The sequence below is a fragment of the Nelumbo lutea genome, chromosome 3 (assembly GCF_056320005.1).
Source record: "Nelumbo lutea isolate HS-2025 chromosome 3, American lotus-T2T, whole genome shotgun sequence".
NCBI classification, from domain to species: Eukaryota; Viridiplantae; Streptophyta; class Magnoliopsida; order Proteales; family Nelumbonaceae; genus Nelumbo; species Nelumbo lutea.
The window spans coordinates 22,472,589-22,490,917 of record NC_142686.1 but is presented as its reverse complement, the minus strand read 5'-3'; the positions used below and the strand labels follow the sequence as shown (position 1 = coordinate 22,490,917).

At 40.3% G+C, this 18,329-nt stretch overlaps 1 long non-coding RNA gene across 3 annotated transcripts; it reads right to left on the bottom strand.

Moving 5' to 3' along the window:
• Nucleotides 1–1,630: 1,630 nt before the first annotated feature.
• LOC148863559 (uncharacterized) lies at nucleotides 1,631–17,606 on the bottom strand. Of its 3 annotated transcripts, XR_016110577.1 has the most exons (4): nucleotides 17,370–17,603; nucleotides 16,899–17,198; nucleotides 2,728–2,852; nucleotides 1,631–2,393 (listed from the first exon to the last, which is right to left on the bottom strand). It is a non-coding gene; the product is annotated as an uncharacterized LOC148863559 (long non-coding RNA). The 3 variants fall into 3 exon arrangements; XR_016110576.1 differs by having other exon boundaries at nucleotides 2,382–2,852; nucleotides 17,370–17,606; XR_016110578.1 differs by lacking the exons at nucleotides 16,899–17,198; nucleotides 17,370–17,603 and adding an exon at nucleotides 3,680–4,048 and having other exon boundaries at nucleotides 2,382–2,852.
• Nucleotides 17,607–18,329: the final 723 nt, after the last annotated feature.

Sequence of the window (18,329 nt, the reverse complement as noted above, 5' to 3'; positions counted from 1 at the left end):
TTGGAAAAATAACGATTCTGGGGTAAAATGGAACTGGTCACCTGACCAATTCCTGATTTTTCTGGTCCAACCGTCCGATCCAGTCCAATTTTGTAAACCATGATTGAATCAATTCTGATTGTATGTTGTGAATCTATGACCCATTACAGTGCCAGGTATGAATGAAATTTCTTGGATGCACATGAACTTGATGGTCATACCATACAAAGGATCGGCCTGGGTCCGAAAGTCATTTGGTATAAAATTGTTGATTTGTACTAGTACAAATGCATGAGAGTGCAAATGAGAAAAATATACATTCTAGTTCACTTTGACTTTGGGTTTTGTTTTACTTTGAAATTTTATTTTACTTCATCCCCAATGCAAACCAACAAAACATGGGGAATAGAAAACTGAAACAAAGATGAATCGACCCTTGAAAGTAAAAGAGGATGAACTTTAATTGGGTCAAATTTGAATAAACCAAGATCATGCCCAATAATTTTGAAGGATGGAGAAGAGTAAGTCAGGTTATGCAAGAGACAATTCTTGGCTCATGTTCTTCTTTAACACTAGTTCACCCACCATGTATCGCTTCCATTTATTATTTATATTTAAGGTCATTTATTAGAATACCCCCATAGTTTCATGAATTTTCATCAAGAAGTGCTTGTTTTACCATCTGAAAATAGTAACATAATCACCTAACTGAATGGAATATGTTCAAGGGCATGGGTTTGTGATTATTTATTCCAAAAGTACCCTTAACACTACCAAACAGAGCCAAATTGAATGATTGCACATGTCTTATTTGGGTCAAAGATGATATTTTTTTTCTTTCCTTTGATTAAATTTATTCAAATGAACATTGGGGTCAAAATTGTTATTTTTCACTTTCATCTAATGGAAGGTCAATTTAGTAAATCAATTGCAAACTATAGAGGTGTTTAAATAAAAGTCAAAATGTAGGGTAGGTTTTAGTAAATCATGAAACTATTTGGGGTGTTTTAGTAAATGGGCCATACTATTTACTAATAATGCTAATCGTTTAAATTCGGATTTTTTCAGAGAAAGGCAGGGACAGGGAGAAGGGATACTTCTTTGGAATTCAGCTAGGAATTTAGAAACTTGCACATGAAGGGATCAGTGGGATGGTGAACATGTGGGACCCTTGTGGGTCACACAGAAGAACCAAAAGTTGCCTATGAAACAAATCCAAATTTCTATAGCCGTTTCACTTCTTATAAATTTTCACATGTAACCAACTTGGGCCGATTTCGTCGTCCAATCCAAAATTGGCAGGGCCCTCTTTCAATTTTAAGCCTGTCGGTGCCCATTTTGCCTGTTTTCATCCATGTTAACTGTATGTATGATGCATCTATTGCTTCTTAAGTTAAGTTCTTGACAAAAGCCTATTCCCAGTCCCACTTGCATACTGTCCTTATTCAAAGCATTACCACTTGTATACTGTCCTCTTGTAGTTCATTCTCAAGTAAATTTTACTCCATAGGCAAAACGGGGCAATGCAATTTTTCAGGCTGAAACATTGTTAGGCTACTACGTTTGTTTTCATTAACATTTATATAAGGAAAATTGAAAGGGGGCAGAAACTGTTTTCTCTGTAGAAGGGGCATATATAATAGTCAAAATATTTTAACCTGAAAAACTTGATGCCCATTAAGAAACAAACGCAATCTATGGTGCAAATGTATCATATAAGATGGCCAAAATAACACCCTGAGCCTTTCTACTAGATTTCTAGGACACATCCTCCTTCCCATTCTCCAAGAACTCTCTAGCACATCCTGTGTTATACGGTTACAAATTCTCAACAGCTCATTGATAGAAATACAAGTAGGAGATGAGTATTATCCCTCACATCTCGGGAGCCGGACCTAATGGACTCAAATATCTCATACAGGAAGTAGCTGATGTGTCAAATATAAACCTTTTCTAGCAACCAGATAAGAACAATGTCTCCAACCCAAACAAGTAACAGATTCCACATTTCCACTGTGAAACTGTAGTTTTCTCCCATCCAAGCATCAAAGACGTTAAAAATATGTGAGATCAAAAGCATCTGTTCATCTGTTTCGATACAACTCTAAGATTCTCTAATTGCCAGAGGTACCTCATATGGTACAGTGGTATTGGAAAACATCCAATCTGTCATTTCTGATGGAAGTCAAAACAAGAAGTTGAGAAAACAGAAGGACGTGCTACCTGGCTGGGTAATTTTTAGCCTTGCAATATTCAAGTATGTAATTGGCAATTTGGCTTCAGAATCTCCTTGGTAGAATCTGGAGCTGTTTTAAGCGTTACTTGTTCACAGGTACAGGAGAAATGGACCCTTCAAAAGGGGGTGATGGATGTAACCAACTTAGTATAGCAGTGACAGATTATTCAATTACCCCCTGGCCCAAAATAAATAAATTAAATAAGAGAAAAAATTTTACAACAGTCAGACACCCATCATCAATATCATCATCAAGGGTGGTAACAAGAACAGAAAGGGAAAGAGCATTTTTTTTTATCACCTTGACACAAATGCAACAAGGCTGTCATAAGTCATGAAACCAGACAGATTTTATCACTAGGTGTCATAATGATCATCACACTGCAGAAGCATTTGTCCTTCAAACATATTATTGGATTTATACCTAAGTTCTGTTCTGGCGTCAACTTGATGAGAGACAATAATTCAAGATATCCAATTGAAAGGTCTAATCTACTGCAGTGCACACTCACCGTGCCAGGATAAATGCCCGCTGTACTAAACTGTTGACTCAAGCAGAGCACAATGCAATCAAAGAGAGGCTGTAACTTTTCTTAAGAAACAAGGCATGCAGAAGAGGGGATTTATCCAGCTTTTTCTGTGACAAGAAAACACTGTGTTAAAACAGATTAAGTGAGACATAGAAGCCTTATTATCTTATATCTAATATCATGAAAGAGGGTGAAAATTTTGTCACGAAAAACAAGAGATTTTCATCTCTTCTATTTAAACAATTGGAGTCATTCCCCAATGCCACTAAATCAATGGCTTGAATTAAACCTTTCTATAGGCAATTACAATCCATGAACAAATTAAATCCAATGGATTATTCATCAAAAAAAAAAAAAAATCCAATTGATGCCAAAAAGGAGAAAATAAGCTTTAGTGCTTCATAGTAATTGAATCAATATATCTTAGTGTAGCATAAAAGCAACTAAAGCTGCTTCTGACCTCTGTGAACATAGTTATTTGCAGGAACTTTATCTTCCAAAGGCAACATGCAATCTAATGTCATTTCTTGAGCCTATGAATAATGAGTTTTTCTTTATCTAGTTTTAAATTCTTGGATGCTTGGAAGCAAGTTGGGCAGAACGTGACATGTAATTTTTGAAAGTTGAGATGGTTTGACAGGTCTAAAATAACTGGTCAAACAGGGAATATGAGGGGAGAAACACATGCAATTCTCTTCCATAAAATTTACAGAACATTAAACACAAAATGGAAACCATATATAGAATGAAATTATGAATACAGAAATGACCAAGTAAAAACTACGCAAGATTTTAACATTTTAGAATTCAATCTCATAGGAGTTGGTCTGAATAACTTGAATCTTGAAAGGTTCCCGTTTTCAAGCAAGATCAAGACCAAGCCCTTCCCATTAGAATGGTGTTATAATACAAAACAGAAACAAAGTAAACATACCCTGATTCAATGATATAATACAAAGTCACTGAGTCTCTCTGCAATGTCTAAGAGCTGTTGTACCATGGACAGTTCAGGAGGAAAGGAATGAGATGGTCTTTCTCAACAAAAGAACGTCAGCATGAAAAGCTGATAGACCTCATCAAAGTCTGGTGCATCGCGATGTGCAATAGGGAGGAGTTTAAGGACAACATGATGGATAACATTATCAGGGTTTCATATCATGCTTCTAGATCCTCAGCAGATGGGTACATCAGAGTTGGTTTCCACCAGAATAAGATGCAGTGAAATTGAACTTCAATGAATGATCTCTTAGTAACCAAGGCAACCCATGATGTGGAGGAGATTTAAGAGATAGAGGACGTGATTAGTCATATGTTCTCTGGCTCCAGCTGTTATAGGACTTCACTAGTGCAGAGATCATGGCATTATGACCTTATGCTGATGCACTCTCTAGTTTTTTTTCCTTGACTAGAGAGAGATTAGTGCAGTTGGCAATCATGTAGATAAGAGAGGGTGGGATTGGACCTTGGTTATTGTGCCATGAGAAGTACAGCTAAAGTGCAAGGGGTTCCTAGAGCCTAAGGTGCAAGGCAAGGCATGCGCCCAATAAAGTGAGACATTACTTTTGAAAAAGAAATCAAAAGAAAAACTTAATAGACAAGAATGTGTAAATCTAAATTCTGAAAGAAATGGAATATTTCAAAAAGCCTTCTACATTAGCTTAATTGGTTGTGCATTTGTACATTCATAGTAAATTGACTATTTAATATCAAAATCAAGGGTTATTCATCAAAAAAAAAAAAAAACAAAAAAAAAGCAACAAGCCAAGTGAGGTGCACCTGGATTCAGATAATGTATGCTTGATAGTATGAGCCTTGCAAAGAAAAAATAATGACCCTTGCTTGTGAGCCTAACACACTTGAAGCATACCTTTTAAAACAATGTTCAGAAATCCAGATCATTGGCTGACAACTTGAACATCTGGTTCAGCTGGATTCATTAATTAGCCAATTCATTGGCTTACAGCTTAGCCATAGGCCCATAGCTGAGCTGGACAGTTCAGGTTGGGTCCTTTCTGTTCCACAGTACAGCTGGTAGTATTTGCTGCATTTTCTATTTCTGGGTTGCAGTTGATAAAAGACATAGGTATCAGTCCTTTTAAGGGAGATTTATTTTATTGTATTCCATTTGTAGGCCTCTACTTGAAGATTAGAAAAGATTGATTATACAAATGAAAAATGCTCTGAAAAATTCAGTGAAGTTGCAATAGAGAGAAAAAAGCAGAGGAAACAAAGCCACATTTCACCTTGTCCAAGAATTAAAATTGCACAGCAAGAGGAACAATATCGTGAACCTCTTCACTTGCAAATATTGCCTAAATAACTAACAGACAAAATAGAAGAAAATATTAGTAAGAAAGGTGTGGATACCAAAAATAATGTACATATCAATATGAATGATGTAATAGGACAAAGAAAAAAATTTCTAGAAGGTATCATATACAACTTCATAGATACTATGCATGCAAAAGCTTCTGAAAGCAACTTCAGATAAAACTATGGGGGAAAATTTGATAGATCAGGCCATTGTGCAATGCTGGTCCTGGCTATCCAGGGTCTTAGAAGGGATGAACTAGATAGGGACCTAAATTATGGCATTTTAGCATGAAGTGGCCACTCTCATATTACCTGTGACTTGTATTCGCTTTTCCATGATGTTACTTTTACAATTATCATTTACAGGAATCTCTATGTCAGAAACTGATATCTGTATGATTTTGTGATCAATAACTGAAGTGAATTCATTAAAATTAAAAATACCACATTAACTGCCTTCCTGAAAAATGATGGTGACTATTTTTAAGCTTCTGATCATCTGAGAGAATTCCAACAAAAGAGAAGTAGCATATCATGGAAATGTCAGGAAGCACAGCTAGCATTTGCACTTTCATGGTGTGATTGAAATGCTTCATGTGACCATTGATTTCAGAACCAGTACATTATATAAAATCAAGTGGTTTTAATACACATCTTAATCCAAAACTAGAAATCCTTTTGAGGATAAAGCATGAATTAAAATAGATTTTAGTGATACAATGCTACTGTGATGGATTTTGAGTTTTGAACCTCCAGACTCTCAATGCCAAAAAATAAACTGTTTCATTGTCTGAAACTATGCTGCAAATTGGTTACAACTTACAAGGCAAAATAAACTGTTCCAAGGTTCAAAGTATCAATACACCTAATATACCTGAACATGTGTATCAGGCATTTTGGGTGACCGATACTCTTTTTTTTTTTTTTTTAATTCATATTTTTACAGGGGTTTTGTGACATCTATCTTTAATGTTTAAAAACATTAAAAATTTTAAATTCTTAGAAATAGGTGTTTTGGTGACCCTTTGCAACAATACAATACACCTGAGTATTGGGCGCATAGTTGTCAAGGCGATGCCTAGGCGACAAGGCGCCCTTGGAGGCTTGCCTCACCTCACCCAGTCGCCAAGCAGTTTTGCATACTGTGTAATAAAATACTTTTATATTGTTATTTTTTGAGAATATAAGTATAAAATAATCATTATTAAAGAAAAATATTCATTTTTTGTGTTTATAAACTAATTTCTTTTTATTATTTTCTTATTTGTTAGGGTTTAATCAACACAATGACTTCAAAATGTGAACCAATAAGGGAAGAACTTAAAATTTTGTCTAATCAACACGTTTCTTCTTCTTCTTCTTCTTCTTCTTCTTCTTCCTATAACAAAAATAGGGGTTCAGCCCCTATATTTTCTGAATTTTCTTTCCTTTCTTATTTTTCTTCTCATAAGTATGTTGATTTTCTATACTTAAACATGAAGTTTAAAATCTTCTTATAAAAATTATGGATAGTTATTAAAGAAAGTTGGTTATGGAACCTAGGGAACTACCCTAGGATATGTGATTTTTACTTAAAAAAAAAATCCATCGCTTAGGCGACTAGGCAGCAAGGCACCCCCTTGTTGCCTAGCCCCACCTTGGCGCCTTGAAAACTATGATTGGGCGTATTGTATCGATACTTTGAACCATAAGCTGTTCTATCCAATGCCAAAATGAATAATTCCCAAAGAGAGAAAACTGGAAGCAAGTTTGATTAGAATTTTAAGGATAGATCAGATAATGAAAAATATAGAAATAAGTTTCTCCATGTCATAATAGCATGGTGAAACAGTAAAAGAAAGATCAAAGTCAAAGTATCGAGACACTCAATATGCCTGAATATGCGTATTGGGCGTTTTGGGTGACTGATACTCTTCTTTTTTTTTTCTTTTTTGGTTTCATATTTTTACAGGAGTTTTGTGGCATCTATCTTTAACATTTAAAGACATTAAAATTTCAAATTCTTAAAAATAGGTGTTTTGGTGACCCTTTGGAATGAGACAGGCCTTTCGTATCGATACTTTGAACCATGAGAAAGATGAATAATAATCTGCAAGGTGCAAGATCAGTGATGCCACTTAAATGATAAAAATTATAACAACCACAACATCTATCCGGTAATTTTATTCTAATAGTTAGTACTTAGAGGTACCCTTTATTGTTATTGCATGGCAGGCCCCCTAATACTCTATCTTGTATGGAACTGTCTCCATGTACTGGCCATCTGTCCAACTGAGAGCCTCTCTAAATGATTGTTTAGTGAATATCTTCATAATCAGGGACCTCGTTGTCGTTATTGTTTCCAATGTAGTTAGAGGCAGGTGCATGCTTGCCTAGGCGTTTAGGTGAGTGGGTTGAGGCAGAAGGGCTTTAATGAGCCGACCAACTCCTTTGCCTAGTAGGGTATCTCTTATGAGTTGACCTGCTTCTGTGTCAGTGTTGTCAGTGTGTATTTGTGTTTGAATTTTTTTGCCATGATTTGATCTCTCCGATGGATGCCAAGTATGCTTCCTTTCCTGATCTGTTTTTCTTTCTCTTTTTTTTTTTTTTATTAGCTAAATGCAATTGCTACCCTCTCTCTTTTGATTCTTTCTCATATAAACATTTTTTTATAGTAAAGAGAAATATAATTAAATATATATACAGGTGTTGTGGCCCAAGCAGGTCTTACTGCCAAAAACAATGACATAAAAACCCCAGAAGCAATGCCAGTGACAAAAACTGCATCAAGCAACCCAAGACAGAATAAACAGACTACTATGCAAAATGTAAACATCCATTTCCTCCCCCACTACCATGACCTCTAGTGCTTTGAGAGCGGCCACCTACTTCCTTTTGTGACAGTACCACATCTTTGTGGAGATTCAAAACTTTTTTAGACTTATCACCTCCACTAATAACCTCAGAGATCTCCACACCATCAGATGCTAACCCCAATCCTTCAAAGCTTTTTTCGCAGCAGAATCTCTGATGACCCCTCTTTCTTAGATCTTTGATTTTGTTCTTCAAGCTCTAGTAGTCTAGAACAACCCTTTGCATGCTTCTCCAGTTCAAATCAACCAAAAAGAACAGCCCAAGCTTTTTGGACACCTGGACCTCCTGCTCCACCACTTGATCCATTGAAGAGGCCAAATCAAAGATTCATATTCAAATTTGAATTTGAAAAAGGCCCATGCTGACATTACCCTCCCATGGAACTGATTCATATTCAAATTTGAATTTGAAAAATACTGAAACCAAATTGCCCACTGCTTGAGGAGAAGCTCAGACGGCCACAGTCACAGACTTAGTGATGGTGATCAGTTGGACCATCCCATGTTCTGTCACACTTTCATCTCCCCATCCACAATACAACCCTAGGGCTGCTTCTTTCTCCTTCTTCAGAGAACTTTGGGAATACACCAATTAGGGAACAAACAAGCCGTCGGTCTCTGAACAACATCATTGTGCTACCCATTATCCAACAGAGCACAAATGTTGGTCTAAGTCCATTAGATGACTCACCCTCCCTAACTGAAATCCCTCTATTGTCACTCCATCTGGGTTGATGATGAGAGGGGGTAACTACTCTTCTAAAAGGACACTCTAGTAGATATTCAGTGCCGTCCACGGTCACCTGCAGAATGCACCCTCCGCTGTTAATAAACGAACCATCAATTTGGGGATGTCAATAAATGACGTTTCCTAGGTAAGAAGATGGGTGGAGTCTAAAGGTCTCCAGGCCACATTATTTTCATCTGCAAATAATGGATTCTTTTGGATTCTTTGTAGATGTAGAGCATTTGGTGGTAGAAGGTTGTTCTTCTTTGTGGCCTTCTTTGTCTGGCCAGCAGTGCTGGACAAGATCCTAACAAAGCAGAATCTAGTTAGAGGAGGTCTACAGGTGGCAGATTTGGATTGCCTCTTATGCAATGGTATTGTGGAGTCTTCTGGTCACTTACAGATTCAATGTGAATTTACTCATTGGATCTGGTTAAGGTTTAAGGATAGTAGGCATGTTTGATGTAAAAAGGTGCTTCCCAGCTGAAGTGAAGGGTCTCATTGAGGCATGGCATCTAGAAGGTTTAAGTAGAGCTGGAAAGGTAGCATGGAGCATACTTCCTTCAGCAGTGTTATGGGCTGTGTGGAGTGAAAGAAACAGGAGACTGTTTGAAGGGATTCAGACTTCAAAGGAAGAAATCCTACGTAAAATTCTGGGGATGGCTCATTCTTGGTTGGCAGTTCACCCTTTGTTTAGAAATAGACATCCTAGTTCTTTCTTTGATTTGGCACTTCTTTTTGTAAGGAAAAGTTAGTTGTTTTTTGGGTTTTGGGCTGTAGGGAGCAAATTGTATATCCTCTGTTCAGTTTCTCATTGTACAGGGGTTCTTCGTTGGCTTTTTGTTTCAATGAAATACTTTACATTACAGTTCAAAAAAAATATATATATATTCGATGCTAGAGGTCAGAGGTGTGAATCTGGAACCTAATCTGATAAGAAGATAGTATGATATGACCATGTGAGTTCTCCTTATTTCTTTTCTGATTTTTTTTTTTCATTTTCTTTTGACAAATTCAGGCATTGCTTCAATGAGAAAAGCACCTACGTAATTGTGGCCTCACACCTAAAGGTGTTTGAGGGGGGGGGGTCTTCGATCTGAATAAAAAAGCCACTCTTTCTGACACTGCCTCTTTCTCATCAAATGCAAAATAAGGGGCATTACCCAATGCAGGTCAAGGCTATGTGGGTCTTGGGAAAAATGGAATGGGTATGGACCTAAACTCTTTTTTTCACATAAAATGGACATTCTAAGATTCAAACCTGTGTTTTTGTGCTTGTCAGCCCAAGGTTTTCCCACTAGACCTAGCAATGACACCTCCAAGTTAATACACCTTTTTCTTAGGTCTTCTTGAAATCATGTTCAACAACATCAAAAACAGAGAACACAGATTAAAAGTAGCATGGCACCTACAATAGGATTTTTACGGATCCATGAAACTCAAGAAGGAACCACTAGGTATTGGTTCCCAGTTTTATCAAGGCTATTGTAACTTTAGTGGAAAATATAATATCTTATGTAACACTTTGACCAATTTTGTATATCTAGTCACAAGCATCTTATTGGCAGCTAATTCAGTAGGCATGTATTTGGATGATGAACTTCTTCATACTATTCATATTTCACTTGCTAGTATAAGCAAGACCAGGAAACCAAGAGAATCTGATGAAATCCTCTAAAGACATGATAAAAAGAACTAGATCAAAATATTGACATAGATGTGATTTATGCACATATGGGCTTCCCAAGTGTGCCAAAGCCCATAACAAATAAGGGCACTCTATCTTCTAGAATGAATTGCTTAGAAAGGTGATAATGATGTTGAGGAAATATTCTGTTATCAAACTAAAGGAAGTTGTTTCCTGATTGGCGAGAGAAAATAACACAAAGAAAATATGATTTTCCCCTTTCTCCCATTTGAGAATACATCTTTTATATCACTAGAACAGATAAACTACAATCTAAAAGATGCCTCTTGTTACAATGGGTAGCTGAATAGGGATAACATGAGAGGACTGATTCCCTAATGACCTAATCTCAGGAGGATAGTGATCTGCCATGCTACCATCCCAGATGATCCCTTCATCAGTATTCCACCAAAAAGAAGGTAAAAAGAAGCTCCCTCTCTCATCTACCTGAAATAGTGAGCTCATCATATACAAGGAGATAGAGCATCTTAGGGGTTACTATTTCCTAGGAAAACCTAGGAATTTGGTTGAGGCCAATTTTCCTTTTCTTATCCTTTTTTTTCAGATTAGTAGCATAAGTTCACTAAAATAATATAATGAAATAAGCTTTATTATAGGAGGGCAAGAAGCAAACTAAGAAAAAAGGGCCAAAAACTCCACCCAGAAAAAGTGAGAGTTCTTTTATCACTAGGGATTCCTAACCCTCCTGCCCTTCCTATACAGGACACACAATGCAGTACTTGTGGTTCAAAGTATTGATATGTATCAGTTTTCAGGGTCATCCACTGAATACAGAGAGTTTGAAGCTTAGAGCATTTTAATAGGTTTAAGAATTAACAAATTAACCTACTAATATATCTATCTGTGAATACATAGTGAAAAAACGAAAAAAAAAGGAGTATTGATAGTTGAAAACTCTGGATACGCAAAAATTGCATCCAGAGTATTGATACTTAGAAACATTACTTACAGAAGCAGGACCAAACCAAGGGCAGCCCAGTGCATGAGGCTCCCACCAATGCGGGGTCTAGGGAGGGACAGATGTACGCAGCCTTACCCCCTGCACATACAAAGAGGCTGTTTCCAAGATTTGAGCCCTGGTCACCCAGGTTGCAATGGAGCAACCAAACCATTGTGCCAAGGCCCACCCTCAAGCAGAACCAAACCAAGAACCAACCAAAATACACTAATAATCACCATGAAGCAAACCACAAACATTCCAAAGAGACCCTTCAAGTGTAAGATATCATTGCCCAACTGACGTTAACACACCAAGGGAGTCCAGCTGGCTAAAAGGTACTCATCACAATGCCTGAATCATGGCCATCGAGCACAATATTTTTAAAGTAACATTATCAACTTATTGCATCTTCTTATTACCCTCTCTCTATAAGGATGAGTTTGTGTCCCCTCCCTTAAAAACTTTTTTTTTTTTTTAATTCAGTAATTGATTTCTACACAACTTCCTGGCTCCTGCACAAGCAAACACATTCACAACAACACCAATACCTAACCAGGATTTTACTCTAGAAGGAGCCATGAAACTAAATTTCGATGGATGCTTTTTAGGGAACCCAAGACCATCAGGGATAGGGTGTTTTCAAGGATGCAACAGGGGAGATCCAATACTTTTAAGGGTGTGAGGCACATACATGGGCTCATAGAAAGAATCATTTTGTGGGGTACACCTCAACTGAGTTGATAGGTTTTGATGAGTTAACCTTGAACTTGATATTGAATATGTAAATTACCATATTTTAGGTTGTACGTATGATTTTCAGTAGGACTTGAACGTAAATGGCTACAACTTTTATATTACATACAAGATAATGAGATACTCTAACCAGTTGAGCTAATTGGATATTTGAATTATTTTATTTCTTTCAGAATTTAGATTTGCACGTTCTTGTATTTCTTTTCATTTAATTTTCAAGAATGACACCTCACTTTGTTTAGGCATCTACCTCGTCTTTTGCCTTGCACTTTAGTTGCACTAGGGATGGCAATTTTCCCCATCCCCGACGGGGACCCGACTTCCCCGACCCCATCGGGTCGGGGATGGGGGTTGTTTTGGCAGGGTGGGGATGGGGACGGGGATTAATATAGGAATCCCTGATCGGGGTCGGGGTTAGGAATGGGGATTGAGGTCCCTGCCCCGCTCCAACCTTGATAATATATATATATATATATATATATATATATATATATATATCAAAACATATCTAAAATACTATTTATAATTTAAAATTTTTATTTATTTTAGGTAAATTTATTTTTCAAAAAAAAATACTATTATCTAAAAACATTTCGGGGATTCGGGTCCCTGCGGGGAACCCATCCCCATTGGGGATCGTGGGTGGAGGGCAAATTTTATCCCTGACGGGGATCAGGGACGGGGAATATAATCCCCGCCCCGAAGCCATTCCTAAGTTGCACTTCCATTTTTAAAACAGTGGGCATATTTTATTATAGTTGTTAGGCCTAACTGGCTTGGGCGACTCTACTTGGGCTGAGATGACTGTTCTCTTACTTAATGAGTGTTGTCAGTCTAACCTTTTGGGGAAGGTGTTCTACCTTGCTCAATCTAGCTAAAGATGACTATTCTATTAATCAGACTCTTTTGATCTTGGTAATTGATGGTGCACAATCTGGCAGCTCCCTGCTGGAGGACAGCTTAGATGCCGAGCTGGCGAGTTCCCTGTTGGAAGGTGGCTCGGATGCTAAGCCAATTAGATCGTCGGGTCGACCTGCAAAGAGACAGTGTCAGACTGCCTGGGTTGCTTTACCCGGGGTGGGCACTCCGATGCTTAAGTCAGCGATGTGGAGATTTTAGAGAGCTAAAATGCTAGAGAGCTAGAAAGCTGTGAGAGCTAAGTCATGCATACCTTCTTAGGTTGAAAATGAGACCTTTGTATAGGCGTTGTTTTGCGTGGGCTTCATGCATAAAGTCTGAGATCTCTAGGAAGACGTGGCTGACCGGTCCGAAGTCCTCGGAGGTAGTGGCGCATGTAGACTAGGCTTTGTGCTTTATTCGGTTTCCTCCAAAACATTTAGTGTAGAACCTGACATCCGGAAGACCTGAGAGTAATGGGATGCACACACAGAGGAGGTCAGCGAACATGTCTCGCAGGTCACCACTTGGACCTCAGTCGAGTCAACAAGTCCTCTAGGGAGGTTGCTTCTCGCATCGAGGTTCCTTGGACCGGTAACGATGAGGTACCACAGGTCAGCCTTGGACGAGATGCTCCTATCCACCCTGCCGAGGTACCCGAGTTGTGTATGAGGTCGAAAGCTAAGACTCCATCAAGTCGGCGGAGGTAGGTCGTCAGTTGGGTCTCGAGTAGGTTGGGAGATGGGTTTCCATCATTTCGGCTAAGACAAGTTATCGCCCTCGTGGTGTCAGGGTGTCGTCTAGCTGTTCTGAGATGCCACATGTCATGATGTCAACAGAGGGCCGAATCTACCCTCATCAATTGCCTCCACTCCCAAGATGAGGCTGGTTTGACGAAGGGAGTAGCACTGCTATAGGTTTTTGGTCCGGAATGATTGATTCGATGAGCTCGTAGGCATCGGTCCAGTTTGCTCCCCAAGTTAGAAGAGTCTAAGGGTTGAATGCAACCTTATGCAGGACATCGCTGTCTTGATTATCGGGGCACAGGAGTGAACTCATCCATTCGAGGAGAGGCGGAGCAAGTACCCCAAGGACATATACCTTAATAGGGATGCAACCGTCAAGGAGTTTTGCAATTTGGCCAAATACCTGAAGAGCTAAGTTTGTCATGCCATCCTCAAGAGGGGCTTCTAACTGCGTGACTGCCTTGTCAGCTTGCTCCACTTATGTAGACTACAACGCAATGTCCTTCAAGTTGGTTCTCAAAGGAGTAGCTGACAGGGTCGATGCGGAGCCTGAAACCGAGGTGGAGGATGGCTGTGAAGAAATTGGCCAAGTTTGCATGTTTGTCACGGTGTTGAAAGCGAACTAGTCTTCCTTTCCTTTGTTTCTCTTTCCTTTTTTTTCAAGTTGGCGGTGAGATGCCGACATCCTTTGAGATCGATTTAAGTGTAGTGTAGCAGCAGTCAAAACACTGCCGAGCTAGATAGATAGAGGACCGACCTGCTTAGATCAGTTTACCTGTTGCCGGCGTGTTTCTAGGTTAGCTTGAGGGGGCTTTAGGTAAAAAGTGGGGTGGCTTCCCCTTAAAATTCAGTTTGACCAGGTTGCAAAAGTGGATGGTCATAATTTTGGTTGCCAAAACGGTGCCGAGCTGCCATAGTATCCCAAGGTCAGTGTAGGGGGCCTTAGCTAAAAGCGGTTTGGCTTCCCCTTAATTCACTTTGATCAGGTCACCAAAGTGGATGGTCGTAATTTTGGCCGTCAAAATGGCACTGAGCTGTCGAGCTGTCGATTTATCTCAAGGTCGATGTAGGGGGCCTTAGCTAAAAGTGGTTTGGCTTCCCCTTAGAATTTGATTTGACCAGGTCGCCAAAGCGGATGGTCATTTTGTAGTAGCTTTAAATGCGACTGCATCTATGACATCACATGGGATTGAGTCTCTTGGGTCTACATTTGCAAATCAATGTCGCACATGTACTCCTGCTCCTAGAACTGCTAGCTGCCCACTCCTACTGGAGCCATGGGGGGCTCACCTTGAGGGGGTGGCTCTACTGTTTGCCGGTCGCCTACTTTTAATGGAACCATGAAAGGTTTGACTTGTGAGGCCAGCTCCACATTTAGCTAGTTTCCAACTCTCACGGGAGCCATGAAGGGCTCGATCAGTAGTGAGGCTTTGCAATTGGGCTGGGAGACAATCTGGACCAAACCGTTGAAGCTTGCCCAAGCTGTTTGTTTAGTTTCTGCCCCCCTTGTGATAGCAATGTTGATACATGTGTCACTGTTGGCGCTTGAACGACGGATTGGTGCCACAGCTACACTGCATCAGTCATCGGAAACGCTAGCCGTCTTCTCCTACGATAAGTTGTAGGGAACTCAACCTACGGGGGTGGCTCTACTAACTGTAGGTCACCAGCTCGCATGGGATCCTTGAAAGGCTCAACCCGCAAGGGCGATCACAGAGTCCATTGGTCGTCGACACCTGCGTGAGCCGTGAAGGGCTCGACCTGTAGAGGTGATCTCATGAACAGAGTTGACGAGGCTCGTCCGAGCTGATTACCGTTGAGTGCGAATTTAAAATGAGTTGAGAACCTGACTTTTAAGTGCAAATTTAAAATGAATTGACATTGGTAGGGCGGCTCCATAGTCTATTGGCTGTCAACTCCCATGGGAACAATGGAGGTCTCGACCTGCGGGGGCAACTCCATAGTCTATTGGCCGTCAACTCCCACTAGAACCATGAAGGGCTTGACCTGTGGGGGCAGCCTCACATTCTATTGGTTGTCAACTCTCGTGGGAACCATGGAGAGCTCGACCTATGGGGGCGGCCTCACAGTTAGGGCTGGGAGATTCTATTCAGGCGAGGCTGTTGGAACTTGTTCGGGCTTATCATTCTGATTCTGCCCCCTACAAGGTTTCCTTCGATCCAAGCGTTGATGTTGTTGCTTGAGAATGCCATTACTTGAGGCTTAGAACACGGGTGAGAACTTAGTTTTTGTGTAGCGTTTCCCACAGATGGTGCCAATTGATGATGCGTGATCTAGCAGCTCCCTGTTGGAAGACAGCTCGGATGTTGAGCTAGCAAGTTCCCTATTGGAAGGTGGCTCGGATGCCGAGCCGGCTAGTTCTCTGGGTCGACTTGCAAAGAGACAGTGTCAGAGTGTCCAAATTGCTTTACCTGAGGTGGGCACTTCGATGCTTAAGTCAGCGATGTGGAGATTTTAGAGAGAGCTAAAATGCTAGAGAGCTAGAGAGCTGCAAGAGCAAAGTTGCGCATACCTTCTGAGATTGGAAATAAGACCTTTATATAGGCATTGTTTGTTGTAGGCTTCACGCACCGCGTTCAAGATCTCCAAGAAGACATGGTTGGCCGGACCGAAGTCCTCGGAGGTAGTGGTGCACGTAGACCAGGCTTTGTGACTTATTTGGTTTCCTCCGAAACATTCGGTGCAGGAGCTAACTACCAGAAGATCCTAGAGTGACGGGATGCACACATGGAAGAGGTCGGCGAGCATGTCTCACAGGTTGCCACCTGGACCTCAGTCGAGTTGACAAGTCCTCGAGGGAGGTCGCTCCTCACACCGAGGTACCACAAGTCGGCCCTAGACGAGGTGCTCCTAGCTGCCCTACTGAGGTGCTCGAGTTATGTATGAGGTCACCAGATGGGACTCCATAAGATTGGCGGAGGTAGGTCGCCAACTGGGTCTCTATTAGGTAGGCAACAGGGTTTCTATAATTTTGGCTAAGGCAAGTCATCACCCTCGTGGTGTCGGGGTATCGTCCAGCTGTTATGAGATGCCACATGTAATGATGTCAGCCAAGGGCCAACCCTCATCAGTAATGATAGAAGAAAAAGAAATAAAACATCTCACGCAATGGCATCAAGAAGTTATTCAACTTCGAACAGGCAATTGGTATCAAGAATATTAAAAATAAGTAATATAATAGGATTTTTGAGCTTACCAGAAACACCACTATTCATTCAGGCCACTGATCGCAACACCACTGAAGTAGCATATACATATATTGCTTCTACCGATGGCCTCCCATTTTGCAAATGCAGCCTACTCTTCAGCGAGTCATTATTCATGCCACCATTCTGGTAGCTGTCCCTTCTCCTTGTGAATTCCCGCTAGCGGCCTCAATTGAAAAATCCTATCCCCATTGTCTCCGCCCAGAAACAAAAACCAAAACGGAACGGTAATCGAACAAATCGTCACGGCACAACCAATAGCGGCACACTTCATCAAGTGGACGCGCGACCTATCATCCACATCCACCAACGGTTTACAGAGAAAAATATACAAGGCAATAACATTTAACAAAATAAGCAGACTTAACGGAGAATCATTAAGAAAGATGAAGAACAACCCCTAACCTATGCTCACAATTAAGACTCTTTTGACTGCAATGCAGTTTAGCTTTGGCGAATACCTGGTTCTTCCCAAGGATCAAGAAGCAGGGATGGATCGCAGAGTCACCCACGTGGGGTCCGAGTACAACGAACAGGACGCGGTCGACGGTGGAATAAGGGTTTTTGCATGGATGCGGAGTAAGCAGGCGGAGGTGGAAAGAGAGAGGGAAAAGTAGAGATGGAGAATAAAGGAAAGAGAGGGAGAGAAGATGGAACGCCGAGTAAGTTCGTCAGCAGCCAGCGTATCCATCAACTCCATCAGCACTCACTACACGTTCGACGAAAAACCTGCCGAACCTTCTGCACATCTTTTCGGTAGATCAACTCAGAGGGTGCCACGTCAGTACCGTAACATGAACGAATCATGCGAATGGAATTAACGGTTCCAAACGTCCACCCATTCTATTCTTTTTCCTTATTAAATTTTCTCTTCGAAAGCTTTTTTCTCCGCGTGTCTGAACATGGCATACCATTGATTTGGAACGGAATGCTTGAGAATAAAATATACAACAAATAAAAATAGGAGATGAGGGTTTTTCTTCAAGATGAACATATCTGAAACGAACCAACGAACCAACGAACCAACAGAAAACTGCATACCTGAGCACTATATACCACCGAGTCATGGACGGAAGCATGAAGCAAAAAATGCTGCGCTTAATATTTGTTCGAATGGTGAGGCTCGTTACGGCTACTATAGACAGAATCTTCTGTGTCAATATATCTTAAAATCAATGGTCCCTTCGAAAACCCAACTGTGTCTTTAACCCAATCTCCCTTGTCTTCCAGAGAATGCATATACTGATTTTGTTGAAAACCCTTTGATTGAATGCAGTTACAGAGATGAACTGAATCTACAATTCTAAATGTGTGATAAAGCTTTCAAGGCCTACCAATCCCATGAAGACTTCTTGTCCTTCTACGAGTCCTTTGTTGTTATAAGACAAGTCTTCCTTGAGAACCTAGGTTTTGGCTTTACG